Source organism: Ambystoma mexicanum, chromosome 10 (assembly GCF_040938575.1).
Source record: "Ambystoma mexicanum isolate Mex_15411 chromosome 10, UKY_AmexF1_1, whole genome shotgun sequence".
NCBI classification, from domain to species: Eukaryota; Metazoa; Chordata; class Amphibia; order Caudata; family Ambystomatidae; genus Ambystoma; species Ambystoma mexicanum.
The window spans coordinates 176,151,169-176,169,152 of NC_090932.1; positions in this window are offsets into that span (position 1 = coordinate 176,151,169).

Genomic DNA, 17,984 nt, shown 5'->3' on the forward strand with positions numbered 1-17,984 from the left:
TGCCACTGTTTAATTTCTTCCCTTATTTGGTCATTCGAGAGTCTTTGCTTTTTCTTCCCTTATTTGGTAATTCGATTGTCTTTTCTTTTCTAGTGTCCCTTCTGCAAGTTCTTCAAGCACTTTCTCCACCTCTTGTTTATCCGCAATCACCGGTTTTGGTGCCTCTCCCTTTGATACAACTTCTGAGCCTTGCATTTCAGCCATGGTTACTATCTCATTGAGGGGTTCATATGTCACAATCTTAAGAGGTTTAGCTTGCTTCAGTTGCGGATCCCTCCTCATCAGTTGTTCTTGAATCACTTCCTTATTTGATAAATCCAATGGTCTTTGTGATTTGTTAATGATTTTCAAGAATCTCCTTGTTTTTGCATTCTGTGCGTTCTTTTTTTGTATCACTTCCATCTTTTTCCTCATTTTTGCACCTTTATTTCCCAACAGTTTTGCTTTCTTGCCCAATTTAGAATTTTTAGAGTTGAATATTTGAAATGTTTGGGTGCTCACAGCTCCCATAGTCTTTTTCATATTTGACTGATTTTCATTTGATTGCACTTCATTAGACGATCGCTTGTCATCAACAGCAGTTGGTGTTGTTTTAACCCTAGATTTATTACAATTCGTCTTTGATACATCAGAGCTTTCATCTACTTTTTGAGTTTGTTTGATGCCATGTTTCACTGTTGGCGGGTATCATGCTTTCCTTTACTTTGTCCATTTCATCTCTTGCATTTCTATCTACATTTTGATCGAGAGCGTCTTCTGTTTGTGACCCTATTGATATTTGCTTACAATGTCTAAATATTTCATACATGACACATTGATCATCCACAGTATTATTTGCATGTTTTTTTTTTTTTTTAAATTTCTTTTATTTTCCAAATAACAACATATACATACAACATACGAACATTCAAACATTCGGCTGGCATTTTGGCTTTCCGGCGGATTCTGCCATGGGGTCATCATCCTGAAGTGTCCAACAGCTTGTTTTCCCTGCCTGTGGCTGCTTCCACTGGTTGCCTCGATGTCCATACCATGTTGTCTATACTTCTGTCCCTTGTGTGTCCCTGTCCTGGGCGCTCTGGTATCCCCCAGCATCCTCCTGGTCCTCCTCGTCAGTTTCCTCTTCCTCTCGTTCAAATAGGTTCTGCACTAGGGAGTTCCATGCAGCTATTTTCCCCCCTGTTTCCCCCTCCCCTCTCTGCACTGCTCTGATCCATACCGCTGTTTCTGCTAGTGTCCACTTTCGGAGGTCCGCCCACCATGCTTCTATGGTCGGGCCTTCTCTAGATTTCCAGGACATGGCTATCCTTCTTTTGGCTAAAATGCATATCAAATCTTCCATTTTTGCTAGGTGCACTCTGTCCCTACCTCCTCGTGGGAAGAGGCCCAGCAGGTACCATTCAGGGCGCTCCGTCTGTATCTGAAGGCCGTTGTTCGCTATTTTAGTCCTGATGCCTTCCCAAAACTTCTGTATCACCGGACATGTCCAAAACATGTGCACCATGTCTGCCTCCTCGGTCGAGCACCGTGGGCACCCGCCGGGGTCGCCCCCGCGTATCAGTTTCATCCTCTTAGGTGTGAGGTACGCCCTGTGCGTCACGTACAACTGGGCCTGTTTGAACCTTGCGTTCCTGGACACTTTTTTGGGGTATCTCAGCACCCTGTTCCATTCATGATCACTGAGTGGTCTGTGGAGTTCTTCTTCCCAGCTTTGTTTTATGTGCAGCTCTTGTTCTGTGTGGGGTCTCAGCATTTGCTCGTATAGTCTGGAGGTCGTGTGTGTCCCCTCTGAAATGTCGTACCACATATCCAATGCACCTGCTGGTTCTTCTTGGTCTTCCCATTCTGGCCACCTATCTTTAATTCTGAGGATTAGTCTGTTGTACAGGATGAATTGGCCCTCGTGTATATCGTATTCTTCCATCATTTCTTGGAAGTCTGCCCATCTCCCCTCTCTTCTCATATCTCCGATTTGCGCTACCCCTTTGGCCTCCCACTGTGCACGGAACACTGCCAGCAAATTCGTGTCCGTGCCCACCAGGCCCGCCAGGGGTATTTGCGCTGAGTAGGGGTCCTTCGTCCCCTGCAGTTTCCATGCTCTCCACCACAGTCTCACTGCGAGATTGAGCATGTACGGTAGAGTCCTGAGCAGGGGTTTGTCCAGCCACGGTAATTCCCTCAGGTAGTGTGCTTTCAGTGCGGGCTGGAAGTTAGTTTTGTCCATTGTTTCATCCTCCCCTAGCCATTTGACCACAAATTGTAACTGCCCTGCTAGATAATATCTTTCAAAGTCCGGAAGTCTGATGCCTCCTCCCTCATAGTCTCTCTGTAGGGTCCTCATTGCAACCCTGTTTCTCCCCCCTGCCCATAGGTAGTTTCTTGCTATTGTGTTTAGGTTCGTGAAGAATGTCCTAGGGATGCTGTATGGGATGTTGGTGAAAAAGTATAACAGGCGTGGAAGTACTACCATTTTCAGGAGAGCGGCCCTGCCTATCATCCCCAATGGGAGTGTTCTCCAGAAGGCCATACATTTTCGTGTTGTGTCCAGGGCTGCTTGCGTATTATGTCGGTGAGTGTCTGTAATGTCATGGTGGACCTCTATCCCAAGATATTTGAAGGATTGTGGCGCCCACGCTAGGCCCACGTCTGGGAGTCCCTCCGGGGGGGCCCGTCTCAGATTCGCCAGGGGGAAGATCAGGGACTTCTCTTTGTTTATTGCTATGCCTGAGAGTCTGGTATATGCTCCTATTGCTTCTAAGAGGCAGGGCAGGTTAATGCGGGGGTTTTCTACGAACAATAACATATCGTCCGCATACAGCGAAATTTGATGGAGCACCCCGTCCACTTCAATCCCTGTGTCTCTGTACTCTGCTCTAAGGAAGGCCGCCAGTGGCTCCAGGGCCAGGATATATAGCATTGGTGATAGTGGGCACCCTTGTTTCGTTCCTCTATAAATCTTCCATTCCTTTGAGATATATCTCCCTGTCTTAACCCTGGCTCTGGGCTCACCATACAGTAGCCTGATCCACCTGAGGAACCCCTCGCCAATGCCGAAGTGGGCGAGAACCCTCACCATCCACCCCCAATTCACTGAATCGAATGCTTTGACAGCGTCAAGAGACACTATCGCACATTCTCCCCGTCCCCGGTTAGTTCTGTCAATCACGTGGTGTAGTCTACGGAGGTTCCATGATGTGTTTCGCCCAGGAACGTAACCTGTTTGATCAGGATGAATCAATGTGGGGATCACTTGCTTCAGACGGTTAGCTAAAGCCGCCGTTAGTATCTTAGCGTCCTGGTTTATAAGGGAAATAGGCCTGTATGCCGTGCAACTTGTGGGCCGTTTTCCTGGCTTAAGGATCGGGACGATGATGGACTCCGACATGCTAGCCGGTAATCGTGCACTTTCATATGCATCTTGATATGTCTCCAATAACCTTGGGGTGATAGTGTCTTTGAACTTTTTGTAGAACTCTCCTGGGAGTCCGTCCGGGCCCGGGGACTTGCCTGTAGGGAGCTCTGCTATTATATCTGCTATCTCTACCTCTGTGAGTGGGGCATCAAGCATTTGGGCCTGCTCCTCCGTTAACTTTGGCAAACTTATTTCTGCTAATGCGTCAGTTATGTCCTCAGAGTCTACCTCCGGGTTGGGGGCGTATAGTTCCTCGTAGAACTCCGCAAATAGATGATTAATGTGCTCTTGGCCCCTAACCTCCTCCCCTGTTCCATCTTCTAACACTGTAATGGGTTCCCTCTTTTTTTCTTGCCTAGTGAGCCAGGCCAGGAGCCTACTGGGTTTGTCCCCTTCCGCGTGTAACCTTTGTAAATACCTCCCGTAATTCAACCGTCCCAACTTCTCCCAGAGTTCTATGCACCCTGTTCTCAGCTCCATCAGTTTCTGTGGCTCCTCCCCCGCTGCCTGCGCCCTCTGTTCTTCTATTTCTATCTGCTTTTCTAGATCGTTAAGTTCTGCTATGGCCGCTCCCTTTAAGCCGCCCATTTTGCCGATCGCTGCCCCCCTTAATACCACCTTGAACGCATCCCAGAGCGTGGCATTGCTCTCCACACTCCCTGTGTTGTGCTCAAAGTAATCATCTATTGCCCCCTGTAAGTATTCTTGGAATTCTCCCTCGTCCAGAGCTTCTGCCCGGAGCCGCCACGTTGGTATTGGAGCTCTCCCCTGTGTGTATGCCCATGATGTCAGTATTGGCGCGTGGTCTGAAAGCGTTCAGGCTTTAATGCTAATTCCTGTGAATTCGTGTAATGATTCCGTGCCTGTGATTATGTAATCTATCCGTGTAAATGTTCCATGGGGTGCGCTGTAGTGTGTGTACCCTCTTCTCGCCCCGTGTACCTGTCTCCAGACGTCCGCCAGCTTCAAGTGGTCTAGTGCCCTCTGTAGTTCCTTGGCAGGTGGTGCTGGCCTCTTAAGTTTGTCGTCCGATCGATCCAGAAGCGGGTTCAGGGTGCAATTGAAGTCCCCGGCCCAGATGAACATTGTGTCTCTGTACTGGGCTAGTTTAGGTGTCAGTTTTCTGAAGTACTCTCTCGTGTCGTGATTTGGAGCATAGGTGTTAACTAGGCACACTTCCCTGTTCTCCAGCATTCCATGCACTATCACCGTTCTTCCTTCTTGGTCAATCTCCTTTTTTATGAGTTGGAATGGGACTCCCGGGGCGATCCAAATCCGCGCCCCTCTTGCATAGTTGGAATATGTGGCACTATACATTTGCCCTCCCCATTTCTGATCGACCTTGGACTGCTTCTCTCTTGTCAGGTGCGTTTCTTGGAGCATTGCTATCTTGACCTTCATTTTGTTCAGCCAAGCGTATACTCGCAGTCTTTTGACGTACGCGTTAAGGCCTCTCACGTTCCATGTTGCTATTGTTAGCTCATCCCGACTCATGGGTGTTTGCAGTCCAGGCCTCGTCTTCCCATGGCCCTGTTCGTTTGCCCATTTCCCCGCATCCGTGTCCATTGCTGGTGACCGAGGTCACCCGCGTGGGGCTCGCTCTCTTCTCCTCTTGTAGGCCCTGTCTCCTGGATCCTTGCTGTGGTTCGCTCCGGTCACTGAGTGCTGATATTTCCCCATCATAGTCTTTAACCATTCCTCCAACGCCAATGCCAGTTTTCCAATTCTTCTTGTCTATCAATAACCTGAACTGTAACTAAAAAACAAACGCCCAGCCACCCTCCCTCCCCCTGCTCGGGCTTCGCCGCTTCTCTTGCCTTGCTCCTCGGGATGAGGCCGGCTTGCTGCAGCGTGATGCCTTTGAACTGGCATCTGAACTCTCATTCGCACTTCTTGGGGGTGCGTCCTACTAGGCTGGTGCGGTTTGTTCGGGTTGGTTGCTCCCTTCTTATTTCTTCTCCTGTTACTGACTTCTCGTTTGTTTGATACTTGGCTTCCTTGATTCTGACTATCTGCGGATCTCTCGCCCGGGCTGGGCTCTGCCTCTGTTAACGTTCCGCTGCTCCAGTTGGGGGATTCCTTGGGCGTCCATCCACGTGTTTGCCTCTTCCGTGGACTCGAAGAAGTGTGTCTTCCCTTTATATATCACCTTCATTTTAGCCGGAAACAGAAGCATATATCGTATCTCTGCTTTTCTGAGGCGTTCCTTTGTGGGGCCAAACTGCGCCCTTTGTTTTTGGACTGTAATTGTGTAGTCCGGGTACATGGTAATCTTGGATGAATTTCTGATAATCTCCCCTCCCCCCCTCGAGAACGCCAGTATCTTTTCTCTGTCCTTAAAATTCATGATTTTAGCGATCATGGCTCTAGGGGGGGCACCCGGCTGGGGTCTTCGCATCAATGCTCTATGTGCCCGTTCCACCACAAAGCCTTGGGACAGGGTTCCAGCTCCAACCTCCTGTAGGAGCATGTTCTCAATATATTCCGTGGGGTCGTTCCCTTCCTCCCCTTCCGGAACCCCGATTATGCGGATGTTATTTCTCCTCGCCCTCCCTTCTGCGTCTTCTGCTCTCCTTTCCAGGATCTTGACCCTCTGGAGCACCTCCGTCAATTGGGACCCTGTGGTGGCGGAGTCCGCTGTGTTCTGCTGTACCTGCTGCTCCACTGTTGTCACTCTGTCCGCCAGGTTTCTCGCGTCCTGGCGAAGGAGGCCCACGTCCACCATCACTGTGTCCAATTTTTGTTCCAGGGATGCCTTCAGGGCCCCTATGGCCGTGTCCATTTTCTTCTCAAGCGTCGCCTGTAGAGTGGCGATTGCCTCTAGGATTTGCCCATCTTTGCCTCTGTCTGGTGGGTGTGGGGTGTTGGCCCCGGTCAGTGCTGCCTCTGACGAATTCGGCTGCCTATTGTCTGGTGCTTTGGCAAAGTTATCCATGCTAACTTGTTTTGGTTTCCCCTCCACCTTCTTATTGGGCATACTCGCCGTGCGGGCCTTGGGTACTGCACTGCTTCTTGTCCGTTATCTGTGGCCTGTGCGCCGGGTCCGTGTGGGGTCCGGTTCTGGTTGGGTGGGGGCTGCCCGATATGCTGTTCTCCGCCTGCCCCACTTCCCCCGGGGTCGTTGTCACTTTCCTGGAGGGATATGGGTTCTGCCCGTTGTGCTAGGGTGGTCTATATGCACCCTTTGTACCCCTGCCTGGGGTTCCCTGTGTTGTCGTGTGCCTTGCAGACCTACTGGTGCTCTCACCTGCTAGCCGTTGGGTTTCTCCGGTGCCCCGGGGTGGTCCAGCGGCGTCTCGCACCTCTGCTCTCTCCTGGGTCCCCAGCACCCTTGTTAGTGAGGCCGGCGGGGGCCGGGGGCGACGCCGTCCTCGGCACGGGTCCTCCTCGGCTTGCGGAGCCTGCGGAGCTTATCACGCTCCCTCAGTGCCGCCTTCTTGCAACCGCGTCCAGGCGCTCGCTGTTGCCGGTCCACGGAGCCCCGGCACCCTCTGCCTGGGGGCTTACCCCTCTCTCCTCAGCAGCCCTCTTCCTTCCTTCCCGGGTTCGCAGTGCCGACCGGCCGCCTCTCGCAGTCTCCCGCTCTGGGTCTCTAGGCCGTTGGCTGTGCGTTAGCGGGCCGCCATCTTGCTTTTATGTCTGCTCCTCCGATCCTCAGCACTCTCTTGGGGTTGTTTCGGTACTTAAATGTGTCTGTATGTCTCTGGATGGAATGGGCTCCCCCCAGCTCCTCCTCACCTCCTTTACCAGTGGATTATGGTTATTAACCTCTCCGGGGGGCCTATGTTTTAAACAATCCTGGCTATCCCCTCCGTCGGTCTGTTGTGCTCTCTTGGGGATTTCCCTTTGTTCTCAGGTGTTCATGCGCGCCCTCAGGGTATCCTGTGGGCCTCCCAGCTCTCTCCTCTCCTTCTTACTGCTGGGCCGTGTTATGTCCTTGGAGCGATCCCGGGGTAGCGGCCACCCGCTGTGTCCCCTTCTCCGTGCCCCCCTACTCTTTTGTGAGTCCTCGGTGTGTGCTAGCCCCCGTCCGTGAGAGGGTGCGGTCCTCCACACGGAGCCCTGGCGCCCACTCCTTGAGTGCCGGATCCTCGCTGGCGTTCGGGGCTTATTCAGCTTCCTCCGCGCTGCCTCCTCCGCAGCCGCTCCGCTTTCGCGGCCACTCTCCCTTCTCCGTACACCTGCTGCTGATGCTCCTTGGAACCCTGGAGCTCGCGCGCTGGGTCCTCGCTGGCTTACGGGGCTTATTTAGCTCCCTCCGCGCCACTCCTCCACAGCCGCTCCACTTTCCGTGTCACGGCCACTCCTCTTCCTGCGTACGCCTACCGCCGATACTCTCCTCCCCTCTGCGGGCCCGCGGCTCCGTCTAGCGGCTTCTCGCTGTCTCCCGTCTTGGGTCGCCGCTCTGCTGGGCTGTCCTCAGCGGGCCGCCATCTTGCCTCCGGCTCGCTGTGAGTTTGCTGCACTTTTTCCAACGTTCCCCGGTCCGATTCTGCACCGGATTCGGAACGAGTGGTTGATGGACCTTCCGACGCTTGCCTGTCAAGTTTGGAGTCCGTTAAGTCAGTTTTGATCGGATTATTTACAGGATCTTACGGGAGCTTCCCTGTTGTGCGTCTCACCGCATGGCCGCCTAGCCACGCCCCCCCTATTATTTGCATGGTTATTCTCCTTTCGATTTGCTATTTGTGATAGCATAATAGTTTGATGATTTATTTTTTGATCCATGCTTTCATACAATCTGGTTAGGGTTGTTAGCGCCAGATTCATCGCCACCAGAGAGATATTGACTGTTGCAAGCCCCACCACATTTTCTTCTATTACAGAACACTGCATAGCTAGATTTCCATAAATACTTTCCTCATTCACTTGCTTTGGTACAGGTGTGGTTTTCAATTCATCATGTTCACCTGTATTCGCTGTTTTCAAGGTGTTATACCCTCCTTGATTTTCAATTGCTGATGTGGAGCACTCTAACTGCAAGTTTGACATTTGGATTGGAGAGACTTCCTCCAGCTGCATTAAATCAGCAGTATTCGAATGTACAAAAACAATCTCATCCTCAATGCCGGAAGTATTGCTAGTGTTCATAAAGTCCAAAGCTTCTTTGTCAACCTGGCCTGTAATGTGCAGTTCATTGTAAGCTGCTCTTAACCTTTTCTGCTTTTCCACAGTAGATGTGGTAGGCTGCGTTATACTCTGATTCACAGACATTATTTGTTCTTCTGGATTCGCCAGGTCACACCGATTGCCTTCAATGGCCATTGTCATATCTGAAACTCCTCCCTCCGGTAAGGCTCCTTTCGCCGTTACAAGCAATGTTTTTTTTTTTTTTAGTAAAGCTATCATTTCACTATCGATTCTGGCATTTAATTGCTTTAGTTTGTTATTGCTCCCGGCACCACCAATTGTTGAATACTCATAACAATTATAGTATGATTTTATGTCTATTCCCATAGACTGGGAACGCGGGCGTTCTTTAAGAAAAGTCTTTCTTTCAGCCATTATGCCAAGTACTTTTTTGTGGGCTGGAGATTCGCCCTTACTCTGAGTTACAACCTTGCTGGATACACTGACTGGCATCTCTGATTACAGGCTATATTTTGCGAAAAGGACATTTTACCTAACAAATTCACAATTCACAATGAGCAATAGCATGATATAAAACTAAATAAGCAGCACTCTGCTCTTCAATCAAACTTCTTGCCTCAGAAGGCAGTATGTAAGTGTAAGTGTGAAATGATTGCCGTCCTGGGAACGCCCTATAGCTTGGGGAGCAGCCTTAGTCCGTCTTCCCCCCCCCAGTGACCAGCAAGTAAGTTTGAGAAAAATAAATGTCCTCCAAACTGGAAGTATAAGAGGCAATGCGTGATCCAGTACACCCAAGGACTAATCGTCTTGAAGATTGAAATGACTAATCAGCTGCCGGGATCAAATAGAACACCTTTGCAGTCTCCCAGCAGCTGAGCTTGTAACAGATCGCATTAGCACTTACCCCCTGCCTTCGTGCCAATGTTGCTTTGTGTCACTGACTTTATCTCTATTTCTGGCGAGCAAATAGTCTCAGCCCTTTAGCACTTCTGTCGATAGAAATGGTAACTGGTAGCAGCAATCAGCCGGCTCTATTCCAGCCTCCCAGCCCAAACAGCCACAAACAGTGAAGTCACAGCGCCCTTCACTCCTGCCGGGCTTACAGTCACAAACAGTGAAGTCACATCGCCCTTCACTCCTGCCGGGCTTAACGCTGCAAGGGCAATGGCCAGGTACTTTTATTTCCAAAGAAAAAGAGGGCGGGGCCAAACGCTGTCGCGTTGGGGCTCCACAAAGGATTAGGGCAGCACATTTCCAGCCTGCAGATGCAGCGTTCAGGCACACCAGGCAATTTTCACAGTTTCAAAAGCTACTACGAGCACAGGGAGCCCGGCACCTTCATTTCCAAAGAAAAAGTGGGTGGGGCCAAGCACCGCCACGTTGGGGCTCTACAAAGGATTGGGCAGCAAATTTCCAGCCTGCAGATGCAGCGTTCAGGCACACCAGGCAATTTTCACAGTTTCAAATGGGTGTCTATGTTGAGACTAATGTTAGGTCCACCCAAGGGGTCACTATACGAGGATGTGGCAATATTAATGCAAAGAGGAGTTACTAGCTTCCTCAATAACCTCAGTTTCAAGTGCCAGGAAATCTTGCTTAACTCAGACTGCTCAATGGAACTTCTTATCCAAAATCCAGTGAAAGTAAAAGTTTCTTTGCAACAAATGGACTGGATTCAGACAACTGAAAAATGGGATTGGCAAAGATATATGCCTCACATACACAAATAGATAAACTAAGATCATTTTTGGCCCAATATCTGGACAAATCATCTGACCCAGTTGACAGATCAGACTTTTTAAGATTTAGATTAAATTTACTTCCCACATTGGAAATCCTGTCAATAAGAAACAGAAAGAAGTATCCAACTGCTATCTGTGATAAATGCGATGAAAAAGAAACAATCGCTTTATCACTTACTATCAAAATGCTCAGGTACATGGGCGTTAAGAGTGGCAAGATTCCAGAAATGTGTCCATGATGTTAGGTGGCTGAACTCGGGCATTTTCTGGGATAGACTGTCACCAGGCAATGAAACCTTACTGACTTTTGAAGTGGTTGCCCTCTTGAGAGTGTTACATTTGGGGGGTGGAGGGATTGCCTCAGACAATAAAACTGTGACCCTGATCAGATGAATATTGGAATGTGCTCTTATTAGTGATTCAGTGATTTCTTTGTAATGCATTTGCTTTGGTATTCTTATTTCTTGATTGTTACCCCTGTAAGGCTATTTTATTTGGTTCAGTGAAGACTATTTGGAGTTTTCTATGCTTTTCCTATTAAAGAGTTATGTTCAAGGGGTTTAAATCCTGTTCTGAAAAAGTCAGACATTAGAAACCCTGGTCCTTTTGACGGTTCAATGATTCAAATATTGGGATATAGGCTTGTGCTTACTGAGTTTAGAGGGAGAATGGCTGAATTTAAAGCATTTGTAGCCTCTAAAGGTGTACATGTGTTGGGTTGGGAAGATCAGGCAAAACTACAGATTAAATTGAATGCTGGAGGTGTAGCACTAATTTCTATAGTCGTGTCCAAAGATGTGGAATCTAAATATGTTGGAGGTAAACAGAGAGAGTTGTTTCCCAATGTGTTTAATGAACAAATTGGAAAGTTACAAGGATATAAACATAACATTCTTGTGAAACCTGATGTTCAACCCATGATGCATGCTGTAGGACACGTTCCCATAGCTTTGAGAGAGGATGTCAAGGCGGAACTGAACAGGTTGAGGGAAGAAGGAGTAATTGAAGACATTGAGGCATCTGAGTGGGGTATTTCCCATTGTAGTGGCTAAGAAATCCAATGGCAAAGTGAGAATATGCATGGAGCATAGGGAACTGAAGAAGGTTATAATTGTAGAGAAGTATCCATTGCCAGTCATTTCGGAAATGCTAAATGTAATTGCTAGAGCTGACATGTTTTCTACTATTGATTTGTCAGCAGCCTATCACCAGATTCAGTTACATCATGAGTCAAAGAAGTTTATTACATTTATTATGCCATTTGGAATGTATAGATACACTAGGATGAAGTTTGGTCTGGCCTCAGCTGCAGCAGTATTCCAAAGAGTAATGTCACGTTCATTAGAAGGAATACCTGGTGTATATTTTTTTCAGGATGATATATTGGTGTGTGGTTCGGGCACAGAGGAATATGACCAGAGGTTGTGTAGGGTACTAAAAAGATAAGAGAAGGGTTTAACAGTTGAATACACTAAATATAAGTTTGGTAGTAAAGAATTAGATTACCTGGGACACACTTTATCTAAGGGTGGTTATAAACCCGAAGCTAAAGCTGTGGAAGCCATAGAGACGGCACCTCATCCTAGTACCAAAGATGAGCTAAGGTCTTTTTTTAGGGTTGGCGTAGTAGTACAACAAATTTGTTGAACGCTTTGCTGAAATAACCCAACCACTGAGAGAAATGATGAAGAACAATTTAAAATTCATGTGAAATAGTGAGCATGAGAAATGTGTAGACACTGTTAAGCAATGTATCCTTGATGCATCATTATTAGGTGGTTTTGTTCCAGGAAGGAAGTCTACTATTACAGAAGATACCAGTGGTAAGGGTTTGGGTGCTGTTTTATCTCAAAGTGATGGAGAAAGACAAAGAATAATAATGTTTGCTTCTAGAGCCATAAGTGATACGGAAACAAGATATTCCGTGATTGAAAGAGAATTGCTGGCATGTTGTTGGGGAGTGTAACATTTTAGGCAATATGTGTGGGGAGAGAAATTTACAGTCAAAACTGATCTCAAGCCATTAGTGGAACTGTTAACTGTTAAAGGCATATCTAAAGCTACACCAAGGATTGCTAGATTAAGCCTCAAACATATGGAGTATAACTGTGAAATTAAGTATGTTCTAGGGAAAAGGAACTGTATTGCAGATGTTCTATCTAGAATGCCTTGTGAAGGGAGCACAGCTAGTGTAAACACAGAGGGAATGGTGGAAGGTTTTGACGAGCATGTGTGTAGAATTATCAATTTTGAATCTAATCAGAAGATATGTGGGGTGCTCAAGGCAGTGAATGTGGAAAAATTGAGAGAAGAGTGTGCAGAAGACCAGATTTTAAATCAAGCAACTGAATGGATAGTGAATGGATGGCCTAATGAAATTGATGAGTTCAAATGTTATTTTGTGGTTAGAGATGAATTGACTATAGAAGATGATTTGGTTATGAGGGGAAGTAAGTGTAACGCTCACCTGATTCCCGCAGAGGCGCCGGTCTTGACTGGGTGAATGCCGTATCTTCAAAGGTGATGTGTAACACACGGTTGGCTCTTTGGGCTGGACCTCTGTGCACTGTATGTCTGACTCGAAGAGTAAGATGTCTGCAGATAGAAAATATGGGATTAATGAACTGGGGATATTGGGTGCCTCTCTCCTCTTCCCTTTCTCTTCTCCTGTAGAACCCCAAAGGTTAACGCCCTCACCTTAGGTAAGTGAACGCCGAGCTCTCCATCTGCCTCGGGGCAGGGTGCCGTAACCAGTTTCTTCACTGGATAAGGGTGCAGGCCTCTTGACCTCAGAGGACTGCTGTCCGTCGTTAACTGCACAAACGGTAAGTTCTGGGCACTTCAAATGTCTTAAAAGTCTTTTGTAATGATATCTCTTGTTTTGCAGGGTTCCGGCGATGGCGGATGGCGGGCTGAAGAGAATTGAGGATCGAACCCGCGTGAGGAATAGAAGCGCCTGGAAGCACGTAAGTAAGCGCTTGTAGCCTGCTTCACGATGCACACTAACTGTCCCTTTTATCTTGCAGGTACAAGTTCGGAGCTTTAGAGAAGCTGAAGGGTGCTGGAATACCCACTGGATTCGGCGTGGGATGGAGTAATGGCACGTGAGTAATAAAGTTGCCCAATGTCTTTAAACGCACCTTCTTTTGTCTTTCAGATGCGGGATGCAGCGCCGAAGGCCTCCGGAGCGTGCGAAGAGCTGGTAAGCTTTTGTCTTTCAGATGCCGGAATGCAGTGCAAAGACCTCCGGAGCATGCGAAGAGTAGGTAAGCCTTTGTCTTTCAGATGCCGGAATGCAGCGCGAGGCGTTGGTGACAGCCGATGGACCAGGTAAGAGATGCGCTGCCACTGAAGACCGTAGTGCTAACCTGTTCTTGCTTTGTCTTTACAGGTGCTGCTGAAGACTGGATTCCAGGATGATAAGCCTTTGTTCTCTTAGGCCCAGGATCAGAAGCAGAAGACACGATGAGCGTTCTGCTGCAGAGAATGCAGAATAACGCAAAGCAAGATTCATCCATCGGGTGTGGTTTAAATAGCCTCCTGTAGTGCTTAGGTGTCTCCTTCCACAGCCTCGCCTAGGTAAGAAAAGAGTTCCTGCTTTCCAGAAGAGTTCCAGTGTTCTGAACCTAGGGAGTGGCTCCTGCCCCACCCAACAGGAAAAGTAGTCCCAAACAGAAGAGGATCAGGGGCTCAACTGGCAGGTAAGTAAGCAGCATGGTCTGCTGCAGGTAAGTCCACCCAAGCATTATGAGCCTGGCGCTTCCAGCGCTGGGACTGGGCATCTTTATGAGCATGGTGCCACTGGCGCCAGGACAGGGTCCAAAAGGTCCCAATTGGGACTGGCTGGCACTCGGAACCGGGGTTATGGGTCTGCTTCCAAGGGAGTTGGGCAAGTCCTGATCTTTTGGAAGCAGAGATCATGACAGCACCCCCCCTCAAGGCCCTTCCCAAACCGGGCTTCTCCGGGGGTTTTGGCTTGTTAGGAAATGTTCGATGAAATCTTTTGATTAGACGAGGCGCGTGGACATATTCTGCAGGTTCCCAGGATCTTTCTTGGGGACCGTAGCCTTTCCAGTCAATCAGGTAAAATAGTTTAGATTTGGAGATCTTGGAATCCAGGATGCTTTTGACTTCAAACTCGAGTTCTCTGTCAACTAGAATAGGTTTTGGAGATTTAGTTAGTCGGGTTTGAGGTTGCACGGGTTTTAATAGAGAGACGTGGAAGACCGGATGTATCTTCATGTGAGGGGGCAAGTCCAACTTGACCGCTACTGGATTTACTATGGTAGTGATGGAATAGGGACCAAGGTATCTTGGGTTGAATGTGCGTGGTCCTTTTAGAGGTAGATATTTGGTGGATAACCAGACTTGATCTCCTACTTGATACTGGGGGGCTTCCTTCCGATGTTGGTCTGCTCCTTTCTTGTATTGTTCTTTAGCCCTTTGAAGGTGAGAAACGGCTTCCTTAAAGGCTTGGGTGATTGTAGAATGCAGGTGGTCTACTGCTGGTGTTCCAAGATCTTGGAGTGGATCCAACTCCGAGGTTCGAGGGTGACTACCGTATAAAAGAAAAAACGGGGTCTTCCCAGTTCCCGAGTGGACAGAGTTATTGTAGGCATATTCGGCTATCCGAAGGATATCTTTCCAAGTTTTTTCAGTTTGTTGTAGCATGCAGCGCAAATACTGTTCCAGAGTTTGATTGGTCCTCTCGGTTTGTCCGTCGGTTTGAGGGTGGTGGCTGGTCGAAAGTCTCACATCAATTTGAGCCGACCGACAGCAACTTCGCCAAAAATGAGAAATAAATTGACTACCTCGATCCGAAATTAGAACTGAAGGAAAACCGTGCAGTCGGACGATGTTTTCGAGAAATTCTCGGGCCAGAGTTGCTGCTGTTGGTAAGCCTTTGAGTGGAATGAAATGCGCCATCTTGGAGAATAGGTCCACGATTACTAGGATCGTATTGTATCCGGAGCATGGAGGTAGATCGGTGATGAAGTCCATAGAAAGCGTATGCCAAGGGCGAGGTGGGATGTCAATAGGGCGTAAGAGGCCGGCTGGTTTTTCCTTTTGACTCTTGTTTTGTGCGCATACTGCACAGGACATTATAAAGTCTCTGATATCTTTTTTCCAAGACGGCCACCAGAAGTAGCGCTTGATCTTTTCCGAGGTTTTGGCCATACCGGGATGTCCTTCCATTAAAGAATCGTGATAACAAGAGATTACCTTTTTCTGTAAATCTGTGCTGGGCAGGTATAACCGTTCTTGGAAATATAATAGGTTGTCCTTCACCGTAAAGTCCTTTCCCTGCAGATGCCAATTCTGTATGTCTGCTGGAGTTACCAGTAGCCTGGCTTTATCCTTAACTTCCTCTATGGATTGTGTGGCGATTACACCCAGAATTCTTTGTTCGGGAATGATAGGTACAGGTTTAGGATTGATCAAATGTTCTTCCACTCCCATCCGAGAAAGGGCATCAGCTTTACCGTTTTTTGTACCAGGTCGATAGGTAATTATGAAGTCAAACTCGGCAAAGAATAGTGCCCAACGGAGTTGCCTAGAGGATTGAGCTTTTGTGGTTTTCAAATATTGCAGGTTTCGGTGATCTGTAATCACAGTAACGGTGTGTCGGGCCCCCAGAAGATAATGCCGCCAAGCCTTAAAGGCGGACTTGATAGCTAGAAGTTCCTTATCAGTAATAGTGTAATTGATTTCAGGAGGCGAGAATTTGCGGGACCAAAATGCCACGGGATGCAACTGATTGGTTACTGGGTCCTTTTGTGATAGAACTGCCCCCATGGCAAGGCTCGAAGCATCAGTTTCAACGATGTAGGGGAGTTCTGGGCAAGGATGTTTTAAGATCGGTGCAGAGATAAATCTAGTCTTCAAATTCTGGAAAGCTTGTTCCGCCTCGGTAGACCATTCAAAATGTTTGTTTTTCTTTAACAAGGCGGTGATGGGCTGGACTATTCGAGAGAATTCGGGGATAAACCTGCGGTAAAAGTTAGCGTAGCCTAACATGCTTTGAACACCTTTTACGGAGGATGGCGATGGCCATTTGAGAATTGCATCGACCTTCTTTGAATCCATACGCACTCCGCTAGGTGATAATATGAATCCCAAGAATTCAACTTCAGTCACGTTGAAAACACATTTTTCCAACTTAGCGAAAAGTTTGTGTTGACGCAATCTCTCGAGGACCATTTTCACGTGTTTCCGATGTTCAGTTTCCGATGAAGAATAAACGAGGATGTCGTCAATGTAAACAACAACACACACATCTATGAGCTCTCTGAGGACATCGTTCATAAAATATTGAAAGGCGGCCGGGGCATTGCAAAGTCCGAAGGGCATGACCTGATATTCAAATAGCCCATACTTGGTGCGGAAGGCCGTCTTCCATTCATCGCCCTCTTTTACTCGTACCAAGTGGTAGGCTCCTCTAAGATCCAGCTGTATATATGCATGCTTTTCTGACTTGGTCCAGGAGTTCAGGGATCAAAGGTAACGGATATCTATTCTTAACGGTGATCTGGTTCAGGGCGCAATAATCTCTACAAGTTCTAAGGTCCCCTTCTTTTTTTGGAACGAAGAACAAAGCTGAGGAAGCAGGGGACTTGGAAGGACGAATAAACCCATTCGCTAGGTATTGATCCAGGTATTGTCGGAGGTGAAGATTCTCAGGCTCGGTGAGGGGATAAATTCTACTACAAGGAGGAGTAGATCCAGGTATCAGGTCTATCTGGCAGTCATAAGACCTATGAGGAGGTAGAGAATTAGCCTGATCCTTCCGGAAAACATCTTGGAATTCTAGGTATTCAGGAGGTAACTGGGGAGCCTCCGAGGAACTTGCTGCCAGTGCAACACCAGGTCGAGGGTGACAAGTAGAGACACATTCTGGAAACTGAACCGTTCTTGCTCGCCAATCGATCTGAGGATTGAGCTTCTCTAACCAAGGAATTCCTAGAATAATCTGGAACTGAGGGGCCTTGATCACATCGAACACGATCTTCTCATGGTGTCCATCTTGACTTACTAGCGTCACTTCTTGGGTGGTATGCGTTACTGGTCCGGAGGCTATCTCCGTACCATCCACCGTAGTAATGACGTCCTTTACAGCCTTTGGACAAAGAGTCAGATTCATCCTCAAAACCATTTCATGATCCACATAATTGCCGATGGCACCGCTGTCGACGTAAGCTTCAATCGCATGTAATCGATCCGGATGTTCAGGGCTAATGAGGACCATAGGTATCACGAAATGCGAGGTCACGGAACTGGTTTTAACGCTCGGCAAGAGGACCGCTATTCTTGTCGGGCGAGGTCGTTTCCCTGCTCAGAGTTTGTGACCCTGGTAACTGCAGCTCCTACTGCCTTCTTGGCTGGTTTCACCGGACAGTCTCGAAGAAAGTGCCCCGAGTTTCCGCAATAGAGGCATAATTGCAGCTGTTTTCTCCTTTCCCGCTCCTTTTGTGTTAGTGGTCCTTTCAGGCCCCCTATTTGCATGGGTTCCCCGGAGTCTACTCCTTTGGTAGGAGTTGGTGATTTGGAAAATACTCGAGCATCAAACTTGGAACGATCGGCCTTCCTGTTCTGCAGTCTGTGATCAATTTGAACGACTAAGTCAATATAGTCCGAACAGTCTTGCGGGGGATTCACTACTTGGGCTAACACATCTTTGAGCTCTCCACGTAAACCTCTATAAAACAGCGTAATCCTTTTGTCCTCAGGCCATCGAGTTT